This window comes from Pelophylax lessonae (assembly GCF_965119305.1).
Source record: "Pelophylax lessonae genome assembly, chromosome: 1".
In the NCBI taxonomy this organism is placed as follows: Eukaryota; Metazoa; Chordata; class Amphibia; order Anura; family Ranidae; genus Pelophylax; species Pelophylax lessonae.
In genome coordinates this window covers 316,752,203-316,779,392 of record NC_138768.1, presented here as the reverse complement: position 1 = coordinate 316,779,392, position 27,190 = coordinate 316,752,203, and the positions used below count along the sequence as shown (strand labels likewise).

At 46.3% G+C, this 27,190-nt stretch overlaps 1 protein-coding gene across 2 annotated transcripts in view; it reads left to right on the top strand.

Moving 5' to 3' along the window:
• SLC12A6 (solute carrier family 12 member 6) overlaps positions 1-27,190 on the top strand; it is a 131,337-nt gene that overhangs the window by 12,883 nt on the left and 91,264 nt on the right. The window lies entirely within an intron of this gene.

Genomic DNA, 27,190 nt, shown 5'->3' with positions numbered 1-27,190 from the left:
TTTTTTTGCATTAATACCACTTTAAACCCTTCCAAAGATTGGTCCATGTATATGGTCAGCCCTAGGTCTTATGCATATGGGCTTGACATTTATGCATTTATATGTGTTTATGGGACAATTCTAAATCCATGTAATGATTCTAAATTGTGTAATACACACTGTGAGTTTACTTGTGTTCAGGTACATTCAATTTAGCTGCCTGTAGAAAAAATTTAAATCTGTGCCTTCCAAGGCAGATTAGATACTTTGAACGCTTTGTGTGAATGCAAGTACATTTAAAAGCAGTAGAAACTGATCTGTAAAGTGTACAGTTTAATATTTCCAGATTAGTTTCTCCTACATTTACGGTAAATAAAACAAATTTGGGAGGCCTGTGTGAATGAGGGCTAACAGTATAGGAGCAAGTGGTCAGTGACTGATATGGAAAGTTTGCTATAATATAGGTAACTAGAAGAGCAGTTTACATGGGCAGGCATGGAATAGTGACCAGGGAGGAAGGAGTTACCATAATGGGTGAGTGAATTACCCCAAGTCAACATCATAGAGCAGAGACTTGCACCCTGGAGAATCAGGAGCCACAAACTAAAACATCAGAATAGCAGGGTACCACTTCTAGCCACAGTGTGGAGACTTGATTTGGCATGGAAACTGTGAGCGTGCATAGTTTTCTCTACAAGAATGTTGTGCCCGTCTAAAAGCTAAGCATGCTCTGCTTTTATATCTTTAAAGATACTGGTGTAGCAGGTTTTCCAGGCATTGGGCCTGATATGGGTCTGCCATTGTTACTGGTAACACTTCCAACACATTTAATAAAACCCAAGTGTGAGATTGGAGACAATGACCATCCTGGCATCTTTGGTTTGTTTTGTTTATTTTGTAATGGGGATGGGAGAAGGGAATGAGTGGGATACTCCTCTGGCTCAACTAGGTTTAACTGGGACTCCTTACAGAAAAATGCCTGTTAGTGCTGTCTTGATGCCAGCTGAATGCTGACCAACGCTTCCTGGCGCTTGAAGATTCTGTTTTGCTGAACAGTGCTAGAACTTCGACTTTAACACACTGGTTAACTCAGAAGATCCAGGACTGTAATACACTTGACTCTTGACACTCTGTTTAGCTCAAAAGTCTTGTGAACAGCTCCCTCCAGCCCTTCACTGACTGAGGTAGCTCCTTGTAACTGCTTGTGCTGCTGCAACTCTCAACACTGCACCCTGTAAACTTAAGGCTACGTTCACATGTGGGAGCAACGGATCACGGGCAGAATCACTGCGATTCTGCCCGCAATCCAGAAATCATTGCAAATCACGGGACCCCTGTGCGATGCCTGTGATTTGCAATGGCACCCCAAGCAATGTGCGATGTTGCCGCGATTTCCGCCTGCCGAATTGCGGTAACATGGCGCAGACAGAATCGCGGGACGCAAGACGCACAAAAGAAGCTCTTGTACCTTTTTTGGGTATCATGCGTCAGGGCATTGCACAGGCGTCCCACGATTTGCAAAGATTTCCGGATCGCGGGCAGAATCGTGGTGATTCTGCCCGTGATCCGCTGCGCCCACATGTGAACATAGCCTAACTCTTCAGGGCCCAACCGCTGGTGCCCCCTTTACACTTCAGGGTCCTCTCACTAGGCACCCCCTCTGACACTTCAGGGTCCTCTCACTAGGCACCCCCTCTTACACTTCAGGGTCCTCTCACTAGGCACCCCCTCTGACACTTCAGGGTCCTCTCACTAGGCACCCCCTTTACCGCTAACTAGCTCCTGGATCCCAGGGACCTTCACCGGAGTGGTCCCCTTTAAGATGGGCAGACCCCTAGGGGTAGTTCACAGTACTCACGAACTTGGAATGCTTTCCTGGAACTGAACCCCTCTTTCTCCGCTGGTCCTTCGGCACACCGGATCCTCGCTGCAGCTCAGCTCCCTCTCTCTCTGGACTCTCAGGCAGCCACCCGAGACACCCAATCCTTCTGACAGGAGGAGAGACAGCCATACTCTCCCTCCTGGGTGGGACTCTGCTTCCTGCCAAAGACGCTGCATCATGCGCTCCCCTCAAACTTATACCCACTCCCAGAATCCTCTGCGGCAGAATCTGCCTTCTGGGGTAGATACAGGCCTGAATGTGCCTCTGATTGGGTTTCCTCCACTGTCCAATGAGAATCCTCTCATGGAACCAGTGGAAAGACTCCCCTCTCAGCAGCCACACCTGGGAGACATGACAGCCCAGCTGAAAATCATGGACCTGCTGTTAGGCAGCCAAGGCCCACTATACTTTACCTAGCACCTACCTTGTAGGGTGCTACATCGGATATACTTTTTCTAAGAATGTAAGTAAGCATTAGGGCTCATTCACAAGGGGTAGCAAGGGGAAAGTAAAAGCAGGTGGTTGAGCTGTGGTTTTGCCATCTTCTGACTGCGCAACCAAACAAGGACATGCAAACGTTCAGGGCTATTGACATGCCATGGCAAAAATTAAACCTGCTGTCACATTCGACTAGACATATGCCGGTTTTCGGTAATTCGATATATCGCGGTATTGCATACCCACGGTATTGTTATTGTGGCATTTTTAAAATACCGAGTTTCTCTGTCAAGTCTGCCTAACTTGTGAATTGATACATTTCAGTGAGCTGGATGACTCATTCACTCACACAGCTAAGCCTTTCAGCATTAAGTCTCCTAACTATAAACAAAAATGATTACATTTGTATCTTTTCCTTCCCTCTGCCAGGGAGAAAGGAAGTTTAACCTCTTAAAGACTGGATCTTTTTCTGACACTTGTTGCTTGCAGGTTAAAATAAGTTTTTTTTTTGCTAGAAAAGTACTTAGAACCCCCAAACATTTTATATTTTTTTTAGCAGAGACCCTACAGAATAAAATGGCGATTGTTGTAATATTTTATGTCACACTGCATTTGCGCAGCAGTCTTTCAAACGCAATGATTAGACTTTAATGAATAAAAAAAAAAAAAAAAAACGTAACAGTAAAGTTATCCCAATTTTTTTTTTTTGTTACACAGAGAATCGTGAGAGAATCGTGATCTTTATTCCAAGCTAAAAAATCGTGATTCTCATTTTGGCCAGAATCGTGCAGCTCTAATATATATATATATATATATATATATATATATATATATACACACACACACACACGCATAGCAGCCCACATTACATTATTATATAGCCATCAAGCAGTGTCTGGCCTACCTGGTGATGACTGGTCCTGGCGCTCTGATCCGATGGCCTGGTCTTTAAAGGGGCAAATCCTTGCGATCCAGAAGTGGTTAAACCTGCAGGAGGACCGGTGTTTTTATCTATTAATGACTTTACTATTGCTTTAGGCCTGGTTCACATGTATGCGGGTTGGTGGTTCACATGTATGCGGGTTGGCGGTTCACATGTATGCGGGTTGGCGGCCCACATTTGCACAGGCATAGCAGCCCATTGATTTGAACGGGCTGCTATGCCCTCATTTTCCGCAGAAAAAAGGTGCATGCAGCATTTTTTTAAAATTCAGTGGCCTTGAAATCCATCCTGCTTTTGCACCATGCGACTAACCTGCAGTTCCTGCTCTGGCAAGCTTTCTGCATTTTTTGTATACGTGGGCACGGCATTTAAAAACAGTTTGCGTGTGCAGCAACGGCAGGTAAGTCGCATGGTGCAAAAGAAGGATGGATTTCATGGCCACTGCATTTTTTTAAATTCTGCATGCACCTTTTTTCAGCTGAAAACGCAGGCATAGCAGCTCAAGCCCATTCACATCAATGGGCTGCTATGCCTGTGCAAATGTGGGCCCCCAACCCGCATACATGTGAACCAGGCCTAAAGCAATAGTAAAGTCATTAATAGATAAAAACACAGTTCCTCCTGCAGGTTTAACCAATTAATGACTTTACTATTGCTTTAGGCCTGGTTCACATGTATGCGGGTTGGGGGCCCACATTTGCAAAGGCATAGCAGCCCATTGATGTGAATGGGCTTGAGCTGCTATGCCTGCGTTTTCAGCTGAAAAAAGGTGCATGCAGAATTTAAAAAAATGCAGTGGCCATGAAATCCATCCTTCTTTTGCATCATGCGACTTACCTGCCGTTGCTGCACACGCAAACTGTTTTTAAATGCCGTGCCCACGTATACAAAAAATGCAGAAAGCTTGCCAGAGCAGGAACTGCAGGTTAGTCGCATGGTGCAAAAGCAGGATGGATTTCAAGGCCACTGAATTTTAAAAAAATGCTGCATGCACCTTTTTTCTGCGGAAAATGAGGGCATAGCAGCCCGTTCAAATCAATGGGCTGCTATGCCTGTGCAAATGTGGGCCGCCAACCCGCATACATGTGAACCAGGCCTAAAGCAATAGTAAAGTCATTTATAAACAACACCTCCTTCAGGTTTAACCACTTCTTGACCACAAGGATTTGCCCTCTTAATGACCAGGCCATCGGATCGGAGCCGAGCGCCAGGACCAGTTATCACCAGTTAGGCCAGACACTGCTTGATGACCTATTTTAGGCCTGGTTCACAGTCTGTACTGACTGACTATATAATAATGTGCATAAGTGAACCAAAGCCCCTAAATTCAGCAATGAAATTGAAGTGAGGTGGAAATTTAATAATTTAAATTTAATAATAGAATACCGTGATAATACCGTATACCGTGGCAAAACCTTAATCAATTAATCGCAGCATGAAAATCTGATACCGTCACAAGCCTACATTCGACAAGTTGTACTGCTGCCGAATGTGACCCATTTAAATGAATGGGGCTGCAACATGGTGGTTTGGTTTTCAAAGGCTAAAACAGGCAGTGAGGAGACAATGTACAGCCTTTCAGCCCCCTGTCAATTGCCCTCAGAAAAGGGCTTGTTCACACCAGATGTGGTGGGAATGTGTTAGCAGCTATTTCAAAAAATAGACAAGGCGAACTGCCACTATGGTATCAGTTCACAGCTAAGCAATGCTGTGATGTGTCCTAAAAAAGTAATGCATGCAGTGCTTTTTTTCTCATCAAGCTAAATGTGAAACTAAGCACCACGTTGCAACCCCACAGTGGTGAATAGAACTTATGACATTTCAATAAAGTTCTGTGGAGTGAAAAAAAAGTAAATAGCGCAATGGGCCATGATCAGCGCATCGGCACTTTGTCTCACAGTGCACACCAGTGGCCATGTATATAGTGCGGCTCGCCGGTGTGAACAGGCCTAACTGTTTTGCAGTAATTACTAGACTGAATTTTATTTAGGAATGTTGCATCCTTACAAAGTACTTTATGGCTTTATATCTTGCAATGACCGTGGTAACATGGTTGCCACATGCTTTGGTTGGATGCTCAGCAAGAAGCCACTTTTTACCTAATGTCCTACTCCTGACACCGCTTCTGCCGCATTCTGGAGGATCAATCCTAATTTCACTTTACGTTCACTAAGCCTGTCTTTAACTCAAATAACAGGGACTAAATCATTATTATGCACACATAAACTGTGATACAGAAAAAAGCTTTGATTTCTGCATTAGCATTGCAAACAACAAGCCTTGCATATATATACCTGATGTTCTCCATGTGGTTTCCCTGTGCTTTTTATTATGCCATTAGGGCACACAAGCAGGTCTATATTTAATTTGCAGGGGAGTGATCACATGCAATAAATTCTTTTTTATGCAGAGCATGACTGTACGCACAGTCACACTATGCCAGTTTAGCTGTGTTGATCTACAAAGATCAACGCAGGCTCAAATCAAGGGCATAAAGAAAACAAATGTGCTCTGTTCCCACCATAACTCTGCATTTAGCTGGGTTGCAGTGCAGTACAAAAATATGCATACGTGCTGCAAATGTACCTAGTGCACCACACTGCACTACATGCCACCGCACTACAGTTCCTTGCAATGAATTAAGTGCATTGGCTTGAATGAAGTGTCATTTTGTGACACTTCAATAAAGTTAAAGAAAAATAAACAGTGCTATGTGAATTTGGTTTATTAACGCATCACACTGCCTCTCACTGTCCCTGCACAACCTACACCAGCATCCATGCATTTTATCACGTGGGCTGGTGTGAATTGGCCCTAATAGCAAGTAAGAGTTATCTGTGTCATACTGAGTAATTAAAGCTGGACTACAGTCAAAAATTGCAAACAGACAGGCCCTTTATTGCAGAAGAGACATGCATGGCCTCTTGTTCAATAAAATACACTTGCCTTCCTGTTCGCAATTCCCTTTAGAATGTACACTGAGCTGCACATCCACAGCTCAGTTTACATTTTGGCACAGTGCCTGTGTGTTGGAAAGACTGAGCTCCTGTGCATGAGCAGGAGTGATGTCATCCTGTACCGGGCAATCAAGATGGCTGAAGACTGGAACCTAGAAGAAGCTAGTGAGAAGATGCTGAACCCAGTGAAACACCTCGTGGTCACTGGACTGTTGGAACAGAGGTAAGTATTCTTACTTTAGTCTTGCTTTAATGTATGTATAATTCTTTGTGCTGAACTTAAGGGATTCAGCCACCTCATAAAATGTGCTGGCATACTATGAGTTAAGTCCAAGGAGGTGCATGCCACCTCTATTCAATTTACTTATGGGATTTTTATGGAGCGCCAGGAGGATAGCTATCATTACAATTCTGGAGACCTGATTTTGGGCCTTCTGGTCTCAGCACTTTCTGCCGCAAAGTAACATGCAGCCACTGTGCCTGCCCCTACCCTCCTCCTGCCCAATCACTGAGCGCTTGGTATTAAGTAAACTTGTTCACAAAACACAAAGGCTTCTGTGAATGGACAGCAGAGGGGAGGGGTGGGCAGAGTTACTGTGTGTAATAAGAGGGGTACCTCTCCTGTCAGAGCTCCAAAGTGTAGTGGTAGGTATCCTCCCGGAGCGCTATTCAACTGTGAGATGTAAATAATAGAGGTAAGTCCAAGGGGTGGCATGCACCTCATTGGACTTAACTCACAGTATGCCAGTACATCTAACAAAGTGGTTGAACAAATCTACCGAAGTGGCTGAATTCTCAGAGTTCAGTTTCATGAAATTTTCCAGCCTCTAAGTTTCAACTGCTGAATTAGCTTTAGTGGTGAGAAAAACCAGCAGTGTGCATCATAATGAAATTCACTTAAAAAATGTCTCATATTTAAAAATGTGACATTGTACTTCTCTAATCAGACACATCAGCTATTTAAACAGCACACCTCATTGTCACAAGGTTTGTTAGGCTTCAGTATTTCTGAAGTATTTTTTGTTTTGCTTAACTTGTATTGGAGCATCTGTCAACTTTAGGCCTAGTTTAGGCATGTGGCAGCCCTTACCACTAGGGATGCACCGAAATGAAAATTTTGGGCCGAAACCGAAACCGAAAATGCAGGATGCCCTTGGCCGAAAACCGAAACCGAAAATGACTTTTTCCCCCAAAAAAATTTAAAATGGATAGAACAGGGGCATACACCAAAAACAGGCAGGCGTACACCTGTCGCTGCCACCCTGTCACAGTATATGTACTGTGACGGGTTGGCAAGAGGTTAATTTAATTACCAATGGTATTTCTATTATGAAGCATGAGGGGTTAATGTATTGCCACTGCTGGTCACTCATCTATTAGTGACTGACCAGTGGCAGGTAATTAACCCCTTTGTGCTGCATTAGTGCAACCAGTATCAGTGTTAATTAACACTGGTTGCACTGATACTGGTTGCACTAATGCAGCACAAAGGGGTTAATTACCTGCCACTGGTCAGTCACTAATAGATGAGTGACCAGCAGTGACAATACATTAACCCCTCATGCTTCATAATACAAATATCATTGGTAAGCTGCCTCAGCTCTCCCCCCCCCCCCGCCTCAGCTACCCCTCCTCGGGTGTCCTTCATTCAAAAGGCCCGCCTCTGGCCGGGGACACCGCCTCTCAATGACGTCCCTACTACTCTGTGCATTAGTGAATGGACATACCAGGCGGGAGGGCGGGGCGAGCGGCCGCTATAGATATTACTATGTGATCCTTCCCTGTGCATCCCTGTCAGCCTGTCAGTGTCAACTATGTGTGAATGAGAACAGAACTGACCTAACACCGGGCGGGGCGAGCGGCCGCTATAGATATTACTATGTGATCCATCCCTGTGCATCCCTGTAAGCCTGTCAACTATGTGTGAATGAGAACAGAACAGAACTGACCTGACACCGGGCGGGGGGAGCGGCCGCTATTAGCTGTAACTATGTGAGCGCTTCACTTCCTTGTCAGCGGAGATACATGCCTGTCAGGGAAGTGAAGCGCTCACATAGTTACAGCTAATAGCGGCCGCTCCCCCCGCCCGGTGTCAGGTCAGTTCTGTTCTGTTCTCATTCACACATAGTTGACAGGCTTACAGGGATGCACAGGGATGGATCACATAGTAATATCTATAGCGGCCGCTCGCCCCGCCCCCCCGCCCGGTGTTAGGTCAGTTCTGTTCTCATTCACACATAGTTGACACTGACAGGCTGACAGGGATGCACAGGGAAGGATCACATAGTAATATCTATAGCGGCCGCTCGCCCCGCCCTCCCGCCTGGTATGTCCATTCACTAATGCACAGAGTAGTAGGGACGTCATTGAGAGGCGGACGGCCGGCCAGAGGCGGGACTTTTAAAGCCTGCCCTGCGCTGCGCTGCGCTCTCCTCCTTCTCCACGGCGGCCATTATTTTCGGCAATGTTAACCCATTATCGGCCGAAATGAGATAGGCTCATTTTCGGCTGATAATTTCGGTGGCCGAAATTTCGGTGCATCCCTACTTACCACCCCTCTAGAAAGTGATCAAAGGTTGATCGCATTTCAGAGGGCAGTTGACATGGGGCTGGGAGGAGATATGCGGTCTCCTAAGAGCCTTTTTTAATCCTTAAAAACCCTTGCGATCTGATTCAGTTGCGGACCAAAAAAAGGGTCCTGTGCGACTTTGGTCCGAATGCGATGCAAATTCAGCCATACAATCTTCAGCCATACAATCTTTCAGAGCAGTGCGCTGCAAATCACATGCGATGTCTGACATCGCATATGTGTGAACCGGCACTGAGACTGCTGCTGGGTGCAGCCATCCTGGATGTGATGTCAGAAACTCCAGTGACTCTGAATAGTATTCCTCTTTTCAGGTTATTTACAGAGGTTTGGTGAAGCTGGGTCAGCACAGAGAGTAATTAGACACCCCTAGAAATGCAAAGAGCAATGATGTGCAAGGAGAGAGGGGACTCTCTCCTGGAGTAGTCTGAATTGCTAGAAAGTTCAGTGTCCATTAAGAGTCGGTTCACACTATGGCGACACGACTTCAGGGGCGACTAGTGAAGTTGCCGTGCACCGCGTCTTCGGCGTGACTTGCACGGACTTCACATAATGGAACTCAATGCAAGTCGCTCCGACTTCGGTCAAAAGTAGTGCAGGAACTATTTTCTAAGTTAGAACGGCTCCCATAGCACTGAATGGACCGCGACTTTTCAGGCAACCAAGTCGCCTGACAAGTCGCGGTAGTGTGAACCGGGACTAAAGTTTATAAAAATTGCTTGTGGAAAGGAAAAATGATGCAAAGTTTGCATTTAAAATACTTGTATTTACTGGTCTTTTTTCTGCATTTTTTAAGGTACTGGCTGGGTTTCTTTAGCCTTTGGGTGTATCCCTTGTCATTTTTTTTTTTGGTAGAGTAGGGAAGACTTAGAACTGCTTTTTGAAATTTATTACTGTGTGTGTCCCCACTGGTAAGTTCAGCCCCTCTATTTGTCCTGCTGACCATTGTCACAGGGACTGGAAGTAAAGCCCCGTACACACGTACCGATGGTCGGCTTACAAATGTTCCTCTTTTCTCCCCGGGATGTCGGTGTCTGCTGAAAAGTGCAAAGACAGCACAAGGACAGCACAAGAATTTTGTCCGCCGACTGCAGAAGTGATGTCATGTAATGGTTAACTTTCCCTGTGTTTTCTATTTTCTGAGCATGCCCAGTCTTGCAAATCTGCGGTCTGTCGGCCGAATTGTGTACTGACAGGCGAACAATCGTCCGTTCTGGTGTCGGCATACAAATATTTTCATGTTTGCACGAAAGACTTTTGTCCGCGGATTGTGCGCAGACATCTGTCGGAGGCACCATACTAACACGCGTACAATCGGCAGATCCTTCGTCCACCGACGTTTGTATGCCGACGATCGGTACGTGTGTACGGGCCTTAAGGGAAAATCCAAAATGTTACAGTTGTCACTGGAATAGAATGTGATGGGAAATATTCCAATAGGAACACCTGTTCTGGTAACAGCTGAGTCAGGGGGGATTTCCCCTCATTTAGGGGATATTTTCTTTTACAGTGCCTTGAAAATTATTCATACCCCTTGAAATGTTCCACATTTTGTCATGTTACAACCAAAACCGTAAATGTATTTTATTGGGATTTTATGTGATAAACCAGGGGTGGCGAACAAGTTCGACAAAAGGAGCCAAAATTTTAAACTGTGAGAGTCAGAGAGCCACACCACGCAGTGACCTGCCAAAACAGACAAACACTCACACAAAAGCATATAACTTTAACAATAATATATTAAACACATAATATAACATGCTCAGTCAGGTGTTTTATGTTACCTTGTTGAAATGATGGGATGATAATCTCAGTGGGATTTCTGGCATCTTTTGTTTCCAGTAATTTTCCAGCTAAAATTTTGGTTTTGGCTCTGCCCATACATTTGGTCCCCACCAGCCTCTCTGCTGCACATTTGTGTCCCCATCAGAGACCCCTGCACAATAATGTCCTTATCAGAGACCCCCACACACATAAATGTCCCCCATCAGAGACCCCCACACACATAAATGTCCCCCATCAGAGACCCCCACACACATTAATGCCCCCATCAGAGACCCCCTTAGTGCACCCCTTCCACATTTGCATCCTTCATCAGAGCCACCTCTCTGCATTTAGGTCCTATCAGAGAGCCCCCCCCTCCCCTCCTCACCTGCTGCTGTTGATATGCGCAGGGTCACGGATGGTCGTCGGATGGTCGGTGCTGCTGCCAGTGCACTCCAGTGCCTGCTGAGGCCGACTCAGGGTGACTTAGGTAGCTGGTTAGATAAGGTTTTGCGGAGCCTCGGCGGGGAAGATGTCAGCGGGCGGCTGTCTCGGCTGAGCTGAGCTCTCGTCAGTCACTCAGACATGTCCGTGACAGGCAGCTGAGGCGGGAGGGAGACACACGGGTCCCCACGCTCTCTGGCCCGTGCAGTTGGGAGATGGGAGACGTGATGACGCAGCCTGGGGGCGGGACTACGTGCTTGGAGATCTCTCCTCAGAGGTCCCGCAGCATAACAAAACCAAACTTGGCAAAGAGCCACAGTATACCAAATAATGATAAGAGGCAAAGAGCCGCATTCATTTTGGCCGGGAGCCGCGTGTTCGCCACCCCTGTGATAGACTAACACAAAGTGGCACATAATTGTGAAGTGGTAGGAAAATGATAAATGGTTTTCCATTTTTTTTTTTTTTACAAATAAATATGTGAAAAGTGTGGCTTGCATTTGTATTCAGCCCCCCCTGAGTCAATACTTTGTCAAACCACCTTTCACTGCAATTACAGGTGCAAGTCTTTTGGGTAGGTCTCTACCAGCTTTCCACATCTAGAGAGATGCCCATTCTTCTTTGCAAAATAGCTCAAGCTCTGTCAGATTGGATGGAGAGCGTCCATACTCCTAACTAAAATCTAGTGGAACCAATTGCCTTCAGAAGTCGCCTGATTAGTAAATAAAGTCCACCTGTGTGTAATTTATTCTCAGTATAAATACACCGGCGTTGTGAAGCCCTCAGAGGTTTGTTAGGGAACCTTAGTGAACAAACAGCATCATGAAGGCCAAGGAACACACCAGACAGGTCAGGGATAAAGTTGTGGAGGTGGTAAAGCAGGGTTAGATGATAAAAAATATCCCAAGCTTTGAACATCTCACAGAGCACTGTTCAATCCATCATCCGAAAATGGAAAGAGTATGGCACAACTGTAAAACAACTGTAAACCTACCAAAACATGGCCGCCCACCCAGTGGCGTACCTAGAGCATTTGGCACCCGGGGCGGATCCTATATCTGGCACCCCCCCGACTTTAAAATGTAAAAACACCCACAAAAAAATGTAATGTTTTCAAGAATATTTTTTGCACAAATTTCACAGTCCCCCATCACAGTGCCCCTTGCAGTCTGCTCTCCGTCTCTCTAATCACAGTTCCCCCTTTTGCACTCTCTGCCTCCCCTGCACAGTCCAACCTTCAGCATAGATAGATAGCTAATATTACCAATGTGTTTAAGTTTGAGTAAGAGATTGGAGACTTGCTAAAGGAGATATTCAGAGACTACAGACATGATACAGGAGATGGTCAGAGACTACAGACATGATACAGGAGATGGTCAGAGACTACAGACATGATACAAGAGATGGTCAGAGACTACAGACATGATACAGGAGATGGTCAGAGACTGCAGACATGATACAGGAGATGATCAGAGACTGCAGACGTGATACAGGAGATGGTCAGAGACTGCAGACGTGATACAGGAGATGGTCAGAGACTGCAGACGTGATACAGGAGATGGTCAGAGACTGCAGACATGATACAGTAGATGGTCAGAGACTGCAGACATGATACAGTAGATGGTCAGAGACTGCAGACATGATACAGTAGATGGTCAGAGACTGCAAACAGGATACAGGAGATGCTCAGAGACTGCAGACATGATACAATAGATGGTCAGAGACTGCAGACGTGATACAGGAGATGGTCAGAGACTGCAGACATGATACAGTAGATGGTCAGAGACGACAGACAGGATACAGTAGATGGTCAGAGACTGCAGACAGGATACAGGAGATGCTCAGAGACTGCAGACATGATAGAGTAGATGGTCAGAGACTGAGGACATGATACAGTAGATGGTCAGAGACTGCAGACGTGATACAGGAGATGGCCAGAGACTGCAGACATGATACAGGAGATGGTCAGAGACTGCAGACATGATACAGGAGATGGTCAGAGACTGAGGACATGATACAGTAGATGATCAGAGACTGAAGACATGATACAGTAGATGCTCAGAGACTGCAGACATGATACAATAGATGGTCAGAGACTGCAGACGTGATACAGGAGATGGTCAGAGACTGCAGACATGATACAGTAGATGGTCAGAGACTGCAGACGTGATACAGGAGATGGTCAGAGACTGCAGACATGATACAGTAGATGGTCAGAGACGACAGACAGGATACAGTAGATGGTCAGAGACTGCAGACAGGATACAGGAGATGCTCAGAGACTGCAGACATGATAGAGTAGATGGTCATAGACTGAGGACATGATACAGTAGATGGTCAGAGACTGCAGACGTGATACAGGAGATGGCCAGAGACTGCAGACATGATACAGGAGATGGTCAGAGACTGCAGACATGATACAGGAGATGGTCAGAGACTGAGGACATGATACAGTAGATGATCAGAGACTGAAGACATGATACAGTAGATGGTCAGAGACTACAGACATGATACAGGAGATGGTCAGAGACTGCGAGACATGATACAGGAGATGGTCAGAGACTGCGGACATGATACAGGAGATGGTCAGAGACTGAGGACATGATACAGTAGATGGTCAGAGACCACAGACATGATACAGGAGATGCTCAGAGACTGCAGACATGATACAGAAGATGGTCAGAGACTGCAGACATGATACAGGAGATGGTCAGAGACTGCAGACATGAAACAGGAGATGGTCAGAGACTGCAGACATGATACAGGAGATGGTCAGAGACTGAGGACATGATACAGTAGATGGTCAGAGACTACAGACATGATACAGGAGATGCTCAGAGACTGAGGACATGATAGAAGAGCACTAGGGGGGCCGGAGAGCACAGACGAAGCAGAGAGCACTGGAGGAGCTGAAGGGCACGGTGGGGGGGGGGGGGGACTGGAGAGAATTAAGAGGGGGTTTGGAAAGCATTGTAGGGGGGTTGGAAGGTGCAGAGGGTGGATTGCACTGGGGGGGGCAGGGAGCACTTGGGGGGCGAGCAGGGAAAACCAGGGGGGTGGAGAGCACTGAGGGTGACAGGGAGCACTTAGGGGGGTGGGCAAGGAAAATCAGGGGGGTGGAGAGCACTGGGGGGACAGGGAGCACTTGGGGGGAGGGAGAAAGCACTGTGGGGAGTTGAAGAGCATGGGGGGGCTAAAGAACAGGGGGGGGGTCTAGTGCACTGGGGGGCTAAAAGCACTGAGGGAGGGATTAGGAGCACTGGAGGAGGTTAAGAACTTTGGGGGGCCAGCAAAAGAAATTGTATAGGAGGGGGAGGGGGCAGCTGCATATAGATGAATTGATCTTTCCCTATTCTTCCTGCAGGAGGGAGAGGAGGAGAATCAGTTATTCAGCAGGAAGCTGCAGGAAGAATAGAGAAAGATGGATTCCTCTATATGCAGCAGCCCCATCCCCCTCCTATCCAGCACACACTTTTTGCAATGGGCACTCACCTTCTTCCCGCCGAGGCCCCGCCCCTTCTTCCTGCCAAGGCCCGCCCCCTTATTACCGCCGTGGCTCCGCCCCCCACTAGCAGCACGGACTGAAGGAGCTGCCAGCCACTGCAGCTGCCTTCACACTGTGGGATCTGTCTGACTCTGAACACACCGGGCAGGACATCGGCTGACACCCCCCCAGTGAGTGGCACCCGGGGCGGGCCGCACCCCCGCCCCCCCCATTGGTACGCCACTGCGCCCACCTAATCTGACAGGCAGGGCAAGGAAAGCATTAATCAGAGAAGCAGCCAAGAAGCCCATAGTAACTCTGGAGGAGCTGCAGAGATCCACAGCTCAGGTGGGAGAATCTGTCCACAGGACAACTATTAGTCGTACACTCCACAAATCTGGCCTTTATGGAAGAGTGGCAAGAAGAAAGCTATTGTTGAAAGAAAGCCAAAAGAAGCCCTGTTTGCAAGAAGCCATGTGGGGGACACAGCAAACGTGGAAGAAGGTGCTCTTGTCAGATGAGACCAATATTTAACTTTTTGGCCTAAAAGCAAAACGTTATATGTGGCAGAAAACTAATGCCCCGTACACACGTACCGATTGTCGGCCGTAAATATTTGGCCGGCGACCGATCGGCCGATTGTAGGCTTGTTAGTATGATGCTTCCGACAGCCGACAGCGCATTTTTGGCCGAACAGAATCTGTCGTGCAAGCATTAAAATTTTTGTTGGCCAACACCAGAACGGCCGATTGTTCGCCAGTCAGTACAGATTTTGGCCGACAGACAACAGATTAGCAACACTGGGCATGCTCAGAAAAGAAAAAAGACAAGGAAAGTTAACCATCACATGACATCACTTCTGCAGTCGGCTGTTGTTGGCCGACAAAATTCGTGTGCAGTCTTTTGCAGTTTTCAACAGACACGACAGCCCTGGACAAAAGACGGCCGATCGGTACGTGTGTACGAGGCTTAACACTGCACATCACCCTGAACACACCATCCTCCCTGTGAAACATGGTGGTGGTAGCATCATCTTGTGGGGATGCTTTTCTTCAGCAGGGACAGGGAAGCTGGTCAGAGATGATGGGAAGATGAATGTAGCCAAATATAGGGCGATCCTAAAAGAAAACCTGTTTGAGTCTGCAAAAGACTTGAGACTGGGGCGGAGGTTCCCCTTCCAGCAGGACAACGACCCAAAACATACAGCCAGAGCTACAATGGAATGGTTTTGATCAAAGCATATTCATGTGTTAGAATGGCCCAGTCAAAGTCCAGACCTAATTCCAATTGAGAATCTGTGGCAAAACTTGAAAATTGCTGTTCACAGACACTCTCCATCCAATCTGACAGAGGTTGAGCTATTTTTCAAAGAAGAATGTCACTCTCTACATGTGCAAAGCTGGTAGAGACATCCCCAAAAAGACTTGCAGCTTTAATCACAGTGAAAGGTGGTTCTACAAAGTATTGACTCAGGGGGGCTGAATACAAAAGCACGCCACACTTTTCACATATTTATTTGTAAAAAATATTGAAAACCATTTATGATTTTCCCTCCACTTCACAATTACGTACCACTTTGTGTTGGTCTATCACATAAAATCCTATCAAAATAAATTTACGTTTTTGGTTGTAACATGACAAAATGTGGAAAATTTGAGTGCCAACTCTAGATCTCTACACAAAAAAAGTTTTGTCTAGAGATACACTTAAACCCTGAAGCATAACCCAACGTTTAAAGGGTAGCTTTTTATTTAGTAAAGTTGTCTTTTACATACCCCTCTCCCTTCAGTGCATTGCCCAGGGTTAAATACCTTCAGCCACACTTCTTGTGCATCCTTGCCCAGGACCACAATGCTTTGGATTGACAATAGGCCAGGCCCTGCGTCTACTACACATGCATGATGCTGCTGTTTTGCATTGCCTAAATTTGGGCCTATACTCCTAAAGGTCCGTACACACGAAAAGAGAATGATCAGCCGATTTTCTGACCCTTAGTATAATGCATATGACAGCCGATTCCGACTTTTCTGATGACAAAGCCTTAAGGTGCAGGTTAGAAAATTTTTATTGTCAGTGAACACGTCTGATTTTTGTTTTAATTAGTACAGTTTTCCATTTCAAGCATTTTTATTAGTATTTTGTCAGTATAAAAGTAACAAAAATACTGTAAAATATTGAGCATTGAACAATCCTCGAGTGCCCTATTAAAAGAAAGTAATGATACATTGGTGGGAAAACCTCAACAGAGAAACTCGGAAGAGGATTACATCTACTTAGAGGTCGAGGATGTATTATTGGTTGTCAAGTGTATTATAATGAATCAGTTAAGGATGCGATTTGTAGAAACATAAATATGAAATAAAGCTGATAATCTTGTCAACAACAGTAGATAACTGCATATCCGTTGTTTTAAGGATTCTTTGTAGAGGACAAGAGCTCTAGACGCTGAGTTCAAAGTTGACTCGGATCGACCCTACCAGCCATGGGCCTCCCCAATTGAGGAGCCCATGTCTGGGGAGTCTGGCTCCTTTTCCAAGTATTGTAAGAAAACCCATCAACAGGGTAATGAAATTCCAATGTAACATTGATACCTCAAAGTAAAAGAGAGTAAGCATAGAGAATACGATACCAATCAGGTATGTATGAGAAGAGTAGTAGAAGGGAATAGGGAAAGAAGAGAAAGTAGGGGGGGGGGGGGGGGGTCCGTCCGTCTGGGTGTTTCGCACATCGGCATGTAATGTGTTTAAGCTTGTTCTTTTGGAACCTGTATGTAGGCGAGCCAAAGGGGAAAATACTTTGTTGAAAATGGTTTCTTTGTCCTGCAGGATGCTCACAATTTTTTCATTCAGCATAATCTAAGTGAGTTTGCACTTCACTAATGTGATATCTATGACCAGACTTTTCCACGCTGTTGCTATAGCGATTTTGGCTGACAAAAATATGAAAAAAATTAAGGTTTGTGTGTGTCTCTGAATATTTCCGACAGGTTTATTTAGTAGGGCGATACTCGCATCCTTAACCACTTAAGCCCCGGAAGATTTTACCCCCATTCCGACCAGCGGGTATTTTGCGATTCGGCACTGCGTGACTTTAACGGACAATTGCGCGGTCGTGCGACGCTGTACCTAAACGAATTTGGCGTCCTTTTTTTCCCACAAACAGAGCTTTCTTTTGGTGGTATTTGATCACCTGTGCGATTTTTTGATCACGCGCTATAAACAAAAAAAGAGCGTCAATTTTGCAAAAATAGCAATATTTTTCACATTTTTTTATATGAAATTCCCCAAAAAAAAAATTTAAAAATCAAAATTTTTTTACTTTTTCGGCCAATTTGTTTTATGCTACCTATGTTTGGTAAAAAAAATTGCAAAAAGCGTATTTTGATTGGTTTGCGCAAAAGTTATCGCGTTTACTAACAAAGGGAAAGATTTCTGTCATTTTTGTTGTTTTTTTTTTTTAACGTGTAATGGCGGCGATCTGCGATTTTTTTTGCGGTACTGCGACATTGGGGCGGACAGATCGGACCCTTGACTGACATTTTTGACACTTTTGGGGTTACCAGTGACATTTCTACAGTAATCAGTGCTATATATATGCACTGTTACTGTAAAAATACACTGGTAGTGAAGGGGTTAACTTTATTTGGGAGGGAGGGGCTGTGTGTATCCCTAGGGGCGTGCTTTCTACTGTGATTGGCTGGGGCTTGAGCTGTATGGACACTGATCAACGGATCTACATACTAGATCCGAGTGATCAGTATCCTAACAGCAAGGAGAATGACAGGCAGCTTGTTTACACACACAGGTCCTGCTGTCTTCTGGGACACACACAGGTTCTTCTGTCTTCTGGGACACACACAGGTCCTGCTGTCTTCTGGGACACACACAGGTCCTGCTGTCTTCTTGGACACACACATGTCCTGCTGTCTTCTGGGACACACACAGGTCCTGTTGTCTTCTGGGACACACACAGTCCTGCTGTCTTCTGGGACACATACAGGTCCTGCTGTCTTCTGGGACACACACAGGTCCTACTGTCTTCTGGGACACACACAGGTCCTGCTGTCTTCTGGGACACACACAGGTCCTGCTGTCTTCTGGGACACACACAGGTTCTTCTGTCTTCTGGGACACACACAGGTCCTGCTGTCTTCTGGGACACACACTGGTCCTGTTGTCTTCTGGGACACACACAGGTCCCGCTGTCTTCTGGGACACACATAGGTCCCGCTGTCTTCTGGGACACACACAGGTTCTTCTGTCTTCTGGGACACACACAGGTCCTGCTCTCTTCTGGGACACACACAAGTCCTGCTGTCTTCTGGGACACACACAGGTTCTTCTGTCTTCTGGGACACACACAGGTCCTGCTGTCTTCTGGGACACACACAGGTTCTTCTGTCTTCTGGGACACACACAGGTCCTGCTGTCTTCTGGGACACACACAGGTCCTGCTGTCTTCTGGGACACACACAGGTTCTTCTGTCTTCTGGGACACACACAGGTCCTGCTGCCTTCTGGGACACACACAGGTCCCGCTGTCTTCTGGGACACACACAGGTCCCGCTGTCTTCTGGGACACACACAGGTTCTTCTGTCTTCTTGGACACACACAGGTCCTGCTGTCTTCTGGGACACACACAGGTCCTGCTGTCTTCTGGGACACACACAGGTTCTTCTGTCTTCTGGGACACACACAGGTCCTGCTGTCTTCTGGGACACACACAGGTCCCGCTGTCTTCTGGGACACACACAGGTCCCGCTGTCTTCTGGGACACACACAGGTTCTTCTGTCTTCTGGGACACACACAGGTCCCGCTGTCTTCTGGGACACACACAGGTCTGCTGTCTTCTGGGACACACACAGGTTCTTCTGTCTTCTGGGACACACACAGGTTCTTCTGTCTTCTGGGACACACACAGGTTCTTCTGTCTTCTGGGACACACACAGGTCCCGCTGTCTTCTGGGACACACACAGGTCCCGCTGTCTTCTGGGACACACACAGGTCCCGCTGTCTTCTGGGACACACACAGGTCTGCTGTCTTCTGGGACACACACAGGTTCTTCTGTCTTCTGGGACACACACAGGTCCCGCTGTCTTCTGGGACACACACAGGTCCCTCTGTCTTCTGGGACACACACAGGTCCCGCTGTCTTCTGGGACACACACAGGTCCCGCTGTCTTCTGGGACACACACAGGTTCTTCTGTCTTCTGGGACACACACAGGTCCTGCTCTCTTCTGGTAAAACACAGGTCCTGCTCTCTTCTGGGAAACACACAGGTCCTGCTGTCTTCTGGGACACACACAGGTCCTGCTCTCTTCTGGGAAACACACAGGTCCTGCTCTCTTCTGGGAAACACACAGGTCCTGCTGTCTTCTGGGACACACACAGGTCCTGCTCTCTTCTGGGACACACACAGGTCCTGCTCTCTTCTGGGACACACTGTCTTCTGGGAAACACACAGGCCCTGCTGTCTTCTGGCACACACACAGGTCCTGCTCTCTTCTGGGACACACACAGGTCCTGCTGTCTTCTGGGAAACACACAGGTCCTGCTCTCTTCTGGGACACACACAGGTCCTGCTGTCTTCTGGGACACACACAGGTCCTGCTGTCTTCTGGGACACACACAGGTCCTGCTGTCTTCTGGGACACACACAGGTCCTGCTCTCTTCTGGGACACACACAGGTCCTGCTCTCTTCTGGGACACACACAAGTCCTGCTGTCTTCTGGGAAACACACAGGTCCTGCTCTCTTCTGGGACACACACAGGTCCTGCTGTCTTCTGGGACACACACAGGTCCTGCTGTCTTCTGGGACACACACAGGTCTTGCTGTCTTCTGGGAAACACACATGTCCTGCTCTCTTCTGGGACACACACAGGTCCTGCTCTCTTCTGGGACACACACAGGTCCTGCTGTCTTCTGGGACACACACAGGTTCTTCTGTCTTCTGGGACACACACAGGTCCTGCTCTCTTCTGGGACACACACAGGTCCTGCTCTCTTCTGGGAAACACACAGGTCCTGCTCTCTTCTGGGACACACACAGGTCCTGCTCTCTTCTGGGAAACACACAGGTCCTGCTCTCTTCTGGGACACACACAGGTCCTGCTCTCTTCTGGGAAACACACAGGTCCTGCTCTCTTCTGGGACACACACAGGTCCTGCTCTCTTCTGGGACACACACAGGTCCTGCTGTCTTCTGGGACACACACAGGTCCTGCTCTCTTCTGGGACACACACAGGTCCTGCTCTCTTCTGGGAAACACACAGGTCCTGCTCTCTTCTGGGACACACACAGGTCCTGCTCTCTTCTGGGAAACACACAGGTCCTGCTGTCTTCTGGGACACACACAGGTCCCAGAAGGCAGTGGGGGGAAGGAGGAGGGGCCGGATATGTCATAGATTGCCTTGTGGTGATTGTCATAACCAAGTGCCCGCTTCCCCCTCTTCCCAAAAAAGTGCCAAATGTGGCAGTGGAGGGGGAGGGTGCGGACCAGCATAGCTTCCCCTTTTAGGTGGAGCTCCTCTTTAAATTTCTCAGGTTTTTGGGTGAATTTGAATAGAAGCTCAATGTTAGTCAATCGGTAGGTGGATGTTTGTAGATGTGCATCCATTTACATCCGACTACTTCCAAGTTTGTCTAGGTCCAAAAAAAAGGAGAAGGACACCAAACCTTTTCAGATTTCTAAACGTGACGGGTTGGGGGTAAAAGAATGTAAATAGATGCATGTACAGTGGGTACGGAAAGTATTCAGACCCCCTTACATTTTTCACTCTTTGTTATATTGCAGCCATTTGCTAAAATCATTTAAGTTCATTCTTCTTCCTCATGAATGTACACATAGCAACCCATACTGACAGAAAAACACAGAATTGTTGACATTGTTGCAGATTTATTAAAAAAGAAAAACTGAAATATCACATGGTCCTAAGTATTCAGACCCTTTGCTCAGTATTTAGTAGAAGCCCCCTTTTGATCTAATACAGCCAGGAGTCTTTTTGGGAAAGATGCAACAAGTCTTTCACACCTGGATTTGGGGATCCTCTGCCATTCCTCCTTGCAGATCCTCTCCAGTTCTGTCAGGTTGGATGGTAAACTTTGGTGGACAGCCATTTTTAGGTCTCTCCAGAGATGCTCAATTGGGTTTAAGTCAGGGCTCTGGCTGGGCCATTCAAGAACAGTCACGGAGTTGTTGTGAAGCCACTCCTTCGTTATTTTAGCTGTGTGCTTAGGGTCATTGTCTTGTTGGAAGGTAAACCTTCGGCCCAGTCTGAGGTCCAGAGCACTCTGGAGAAGGTTTTTGTCCAGGATATCCCTGTACTTGGCCACATTCATCTTTCCCTCGATTGCAACCAGTCGTCCTGTCCCTGCAGCTGAAAAACACCCCCACAGCATGATTCTGCCACCACCATGCTTCACTGTTGGGACTGTATTGGACAGGTGATGAGCAGTGCCTGGTTTTCTCCACACATACTGCTTAGAATTAAGGCCAAAAAGTTCTATTTTGGTCTCATCAGACCAGAGAATCTTATTTCTCACCATCTTGGAGTCCTTCAGGTGTTTTTTTTAGCAAACTCCATGAGGGCTTTCATGGGTCTTACACTGAGGAGAGGCTTCCGTCGGGCCACTCTGCCATAAAGCCCCGACTGGTGGAGGGCTGCAGTGATGGTTGACTTTCTACAACTTTCTCCCATCTCCTGACTGCATCTCTGGAGCTCAGCCACAGTGATCTTTGGGTTCTTCTTTACCTCTCTCACCAAGGCTCTTCTCCCCCGATAACTCAGTTTGGCCGGACGGCCAGCTCTAGGAAGGGTTCTGGTCGTCCCAAACGTCTTCCATTTGAGGATTATGGAGGCCACTGTGCTCTTAGGAACCTTAAGTGCAGCAGAAATCTTTTTGTAACCTTGGCCAGATCTGTGCCTTGCCACAATTCTGTCTCTGAGCTCTTCAGGCAGTTCCTTTAACCTCATGATTCTCATTTGCTCTGACATGCATTGTGATCTGGAAGGTCTTATATAGACAGGTGTGTGGCTTTCCTAATCAAGTCCAATCAGTATAATCAAACACAGCTGGACTCAAATGAAGGTGTAGAACCATCTCAAGGATGATCAGAAGAAATGGAAAGCACCTGAGTTAAATATATGAGTGTCACAGCAAAGGGTCTGAATACTTAGGACCATGTGATATTTCAGTTTTTCTTTTTTAATAAATCTGCAACAATGTCAACAATTCTGTGTTTTTCTGTCAGTATGGGGTGCTATGTGTACATTCATGAGGAAGAAGAATGAACTTAAATGATTTTAGCAAATGGCTGCAATATAACAAAGAGTGAAAAATTTAAGGGGGTCTGAATACTTTCCGTACCCACTGTATGTGTACATCGATCCGTTAATAGACCTAACATGCATCTGTTACAAGATGGAGGCAAAAAACTGGCACAGATATCACAAAAACGTGGCATCTCTTCCATTTGACTCATATTTAGTTGGGGATTTATTTATTTTTTTTATAATTTTTTCTTTATTTCAGGTACTTATATAGCGCTGTCAATTTACGCAGCGCTTTACATATACATTGTACATTTACATCAGTCCCTGCCCTCAAGGAGCGTACAATCTTAGGTCCCTAACTCACATTCATTCATACATAGTAGGGCCAATTTTTTATACAGGATCCAATTAACCTACCAGCATGTCTTTGGAGTGTGGGAGGAAACCGGAGTACCCGGAGGAAACCCACGCAGGCACAGGGAGAACATGCAAACTCCAGGCAGGTAGTGTCGTGATTTACCTCCAGAACCCCTGCTGATCAGAACAGACAGCGCCTGTGTGAAAGGCCTATGTCCTCTGTGAAGAATCTCCACACAAAGAAAATTTCTGCCCGGAGTTGAGATTGCACATATTTTGTAAACCTCATACCCATATACTGTATACAAGTACAAACAGGAAGCCTGTAATGTGTGGGGAAATAAGCCACGTGATGTGATAACCATGTGCATCCTGATTTTGCTTGCTGATGTTTTTTTTTTAAGTTCCTTTTACATGTAGTGCCGTGTCAATATACAATGTTTTGTTATAAGGACAAAACACTGATAACCTGTTGTGGGGAGTTTAGTGTAATGGTCACATACATGTTACAATCATTGTACAATTAACCAAAACTATATACAGTAATTTGAGGGCCTACACAAACTATCTAATCAATTTGTATCCAATCAGGTATATTCTTGTACAACAGAATTCTTGGTATATCTAAAGGAGATTGTGCAGACATTGTAAGATATGTGTTGATCGTAAGTTACCTTGTTATCCTAGTACTGCTTCCAATCATAAGGCCTTGTGTAATCTAGAAGTTGGGGCTAGTGTGGGTAGTAAAAGCATGTAGTTGAGCTGTGGTTTTACGCCCCCTACCCTTATGCTGCAAAGGCAGTGGGGGTGGGTATACACATGCCGTGGCTGCAATGCTTGGAATTGCATCCCAGTAAAAATGATCTCTGTCTTTGCATTCAGTAGGCAGTGCTGCCTTGGCACCCCGCAGCTGTGTGCCACATGGTTGTGGTGTGCTAATGCAGGTTTAAAGGAGTTAGGCTGCATTCACATGTCAGCGTTTGGATCGCGGGCAGAACCGCCGCAGTTGCCCGTTGATTTGCAATAGCCCCCCAAACGCCGAGCGATGTTGCCGCGATTTCCGCCTGCCGAATCGCGACAACATCGCGCAAACAAAATCGCGGGACGCAATTCTTGTACTTCTTTGGAGCGTATTGCGTCCCGCGATTTTGTTTGCGCGATGTTGCCGCGATTCGGCAGGCGGAAATCGCGGCAACATCGCTCGGCGTTTGGGGGGCTATTGCAAATCAACGGGCAACGCTAGGCGTCCCGCGATTTGCAATAAATCTCCGGATCGCGGGCGGAACCGCGGCGGTTCTGCCCGCGATCCATACGCTCACATGTGAACGGAGCCTTAGAGTTAAATGCTTTCTGAAGAGTGATCCAAATGCAGATTGCTCTTCAAAGAGCACTACTACTGTAAATGAGGTCTTCGTCATCTTTTCTTGTATATCACTCCATAGTCATGTCAACACACTTTTTGAGAGCATTTTATTTGATTTTCTTTACTCCATAAACTGTAAGGCCCCTTTCACATGTGTGGACCCAATCAGACAATCCATTGCCCTCTGTGGAGCAACGGGTGGCAACAGGCATGTGTCCATTGACACTCACCGACATCCTATCCAATCCTGTCTTGTCTGCTAAAAACAGACTTATGGGGATCCTTCCCCCCATCTGTCTGGTGGATCAGGTCGAATGTATATGGACAAACAGTCTGTTTCCACCCGACCACCCATAGAGGAAAGTGGACTGTGTCTGTGTTCACTCTGCATACTGGAGCGGACACAGACCTGTCATCCACCTGCTCAGCAGGGATCAGCGGAGAGTGCCAGTGTGAAAGGGGTCTTAATCTCATTACAAATGTTACTGATTGTACATTAAACAATCACCTTACATTCTACCAACACGTATATAGTAGAAGGACCTGCCTGACTGGATAAACACTGATTGGATTGTGTAGGTAGGCCCTCATATTTCTAGATATATAGAACATATTCAGAGCTATATACATAGATCTAGCTTGTACAAAGATTGTTTGGTCAGACTGTAACATGTATGGTGAGCCTTACTGTTTGGCTATATTCAGAGCATTTTTGTAGATGATATATAAGCACACCATTGTCAGAGCCTGTCCATACTGATTCAAGTATAACAAAATGCTAAATTTTTTTTTAGTTTTGAATCGAGTGGAGATGGTTTAGAACACCTTTAGCCCTCGTTGAAGCGATTTGTCTTGCAATTTGACAGGTCAAAATCGCAGCCTATTTCTGGCAATGGCACCATTCTAATCGGTGCAATGCCATACCTATTTGCAAAAGTAATTCCTGCACTACTTTTGGCGACTTCAGGTGCAACTTCAATAGACATTTGTGCATGAAGCCGCACAGATGTCTTTCAAGTTGGAGTACCGACCGCAATAAAACCTTAAGCCCTCGTTCACATTGAATATGGCTTTGAAACCATGCGACTTCAACTGAAATCGCACGATTTCAAAGCCATGTTCAATGTGAACGAGGGCTTAAGGTTTTATTGCGGTCGGTACTCCATAAGGGAGATTCTACCTCTCTATTTGTCCTGTTTATGGTTATCACCGAGACTGAAAGAGAAAGAAAATCCCGAATTTGTCACCAGAACAGTAAGGCTGCATTCACACTTGAGTGTAGCGTTTTCGCACGTTTTTTACCGCGATTTTTACCACGATTTTACCGCGATTTTTTCAGGCAATTGTGGAGGCAGGCATTGACATCTATCAAAAACGCAGGTAATCAGCCCAAAAAGAAGCGTTACAGGCGTTTTGCTTCAGGCGTTAAAACGCTCAGATGTGAACAGGGGCCATTTAAAGAGGAAGTAAACCCTCCTCTGCAACTTGTACCTATAGGTAAGCCTATGATAAGGCTTACCTATAGGTACTGTAAATATCTCCTAAACATGTACCGTTTAGGAGATATTTACCTTACATGCATCCAGTGACATCACTGGGGCATGCGCTCTGAAGGAACGGCCGCTCGTGCCGTTCCTTCAGAGTCCCGTGCCGTGACTGTCGGCTCTCGCGCGCGTGCGCGGGAGTGACGTCACCGCGGCTCCGGCCAATCAGATGGCCAGATGCCGCGATCCCGGAACACGGGCGACTGGACATGTCGCCCGTCATAGAGGTAAGTGAGCCGCACGGCGGGGGTTCGTTCTAAGGTAAGTATTGCATAATGAGCTAGTATGCGATGCATACTAGCTCATTATGTGTTTCTCTTGCAGGGGGAAAAAAAAAAAATAAAAAAAAAAAAATAAGAGTTTACAACCTCTTTAAATGAATGTGGTTTTACTTGTTGGACGTTTTGGAACGTTTTTTTTTTAGCGTTTTTGGAGCTGAAAAACGCTCAAAAACGCCCAGGTGTGAATAGAGCCTAATAGGGGGAAATCTTCCGATGAGGACAATAGTTCGGATGACCCTTGGATTTTCTCACTTCCTCTTTTGACTATAGGATAGGAAGTGAAGGCAAATATCCCCAATGGGGAGATAACAAAAAACAAAAAAACAAAACTGACAGGGGTATCACCTTCCCTTTATCCAAAATAAAAAAAAAAAAATGTTTTCCTTTTAGTTGTACTTTAGGTTTTTGCTTGGCTACCATCAGGCTAAATGGGGCAGACACACTACTACCAAGTCTATAATGGTGTTGCTATGACATTTTATTGTATACCTGTGAGTCACACCCCAGCCTGAAAGCAGTTTATGAGAATGTCATAATGACAGACGCTCGGCTTGGCACCTATTGTACTGCTCAGGAATGGAACACCCACAGTAAAGGGCAGAGAAGACTTTACATCACCTTCAGATCAGAGGTCTGGGGGCAGGGCTGTGTACCTGGCAGATTTCCTAGGTGCAGCAGATGATACGGCTGTGCCTTTAAGACCATGCACCTCCCATTTAGATGGGAAAGGAACATGTGACAGGGAAGCACTGCTAGTGTCTGTGTTCCAGCATTAGGAGAGAAAGATAAGTGCCTGCCGGAGGAGAACAGAAAGGACAAAAGTTTCCAAAATAGGAGACCGCAGCACAGTACACAGATAAGACATACCAAGGGCTGGAGGAAAGC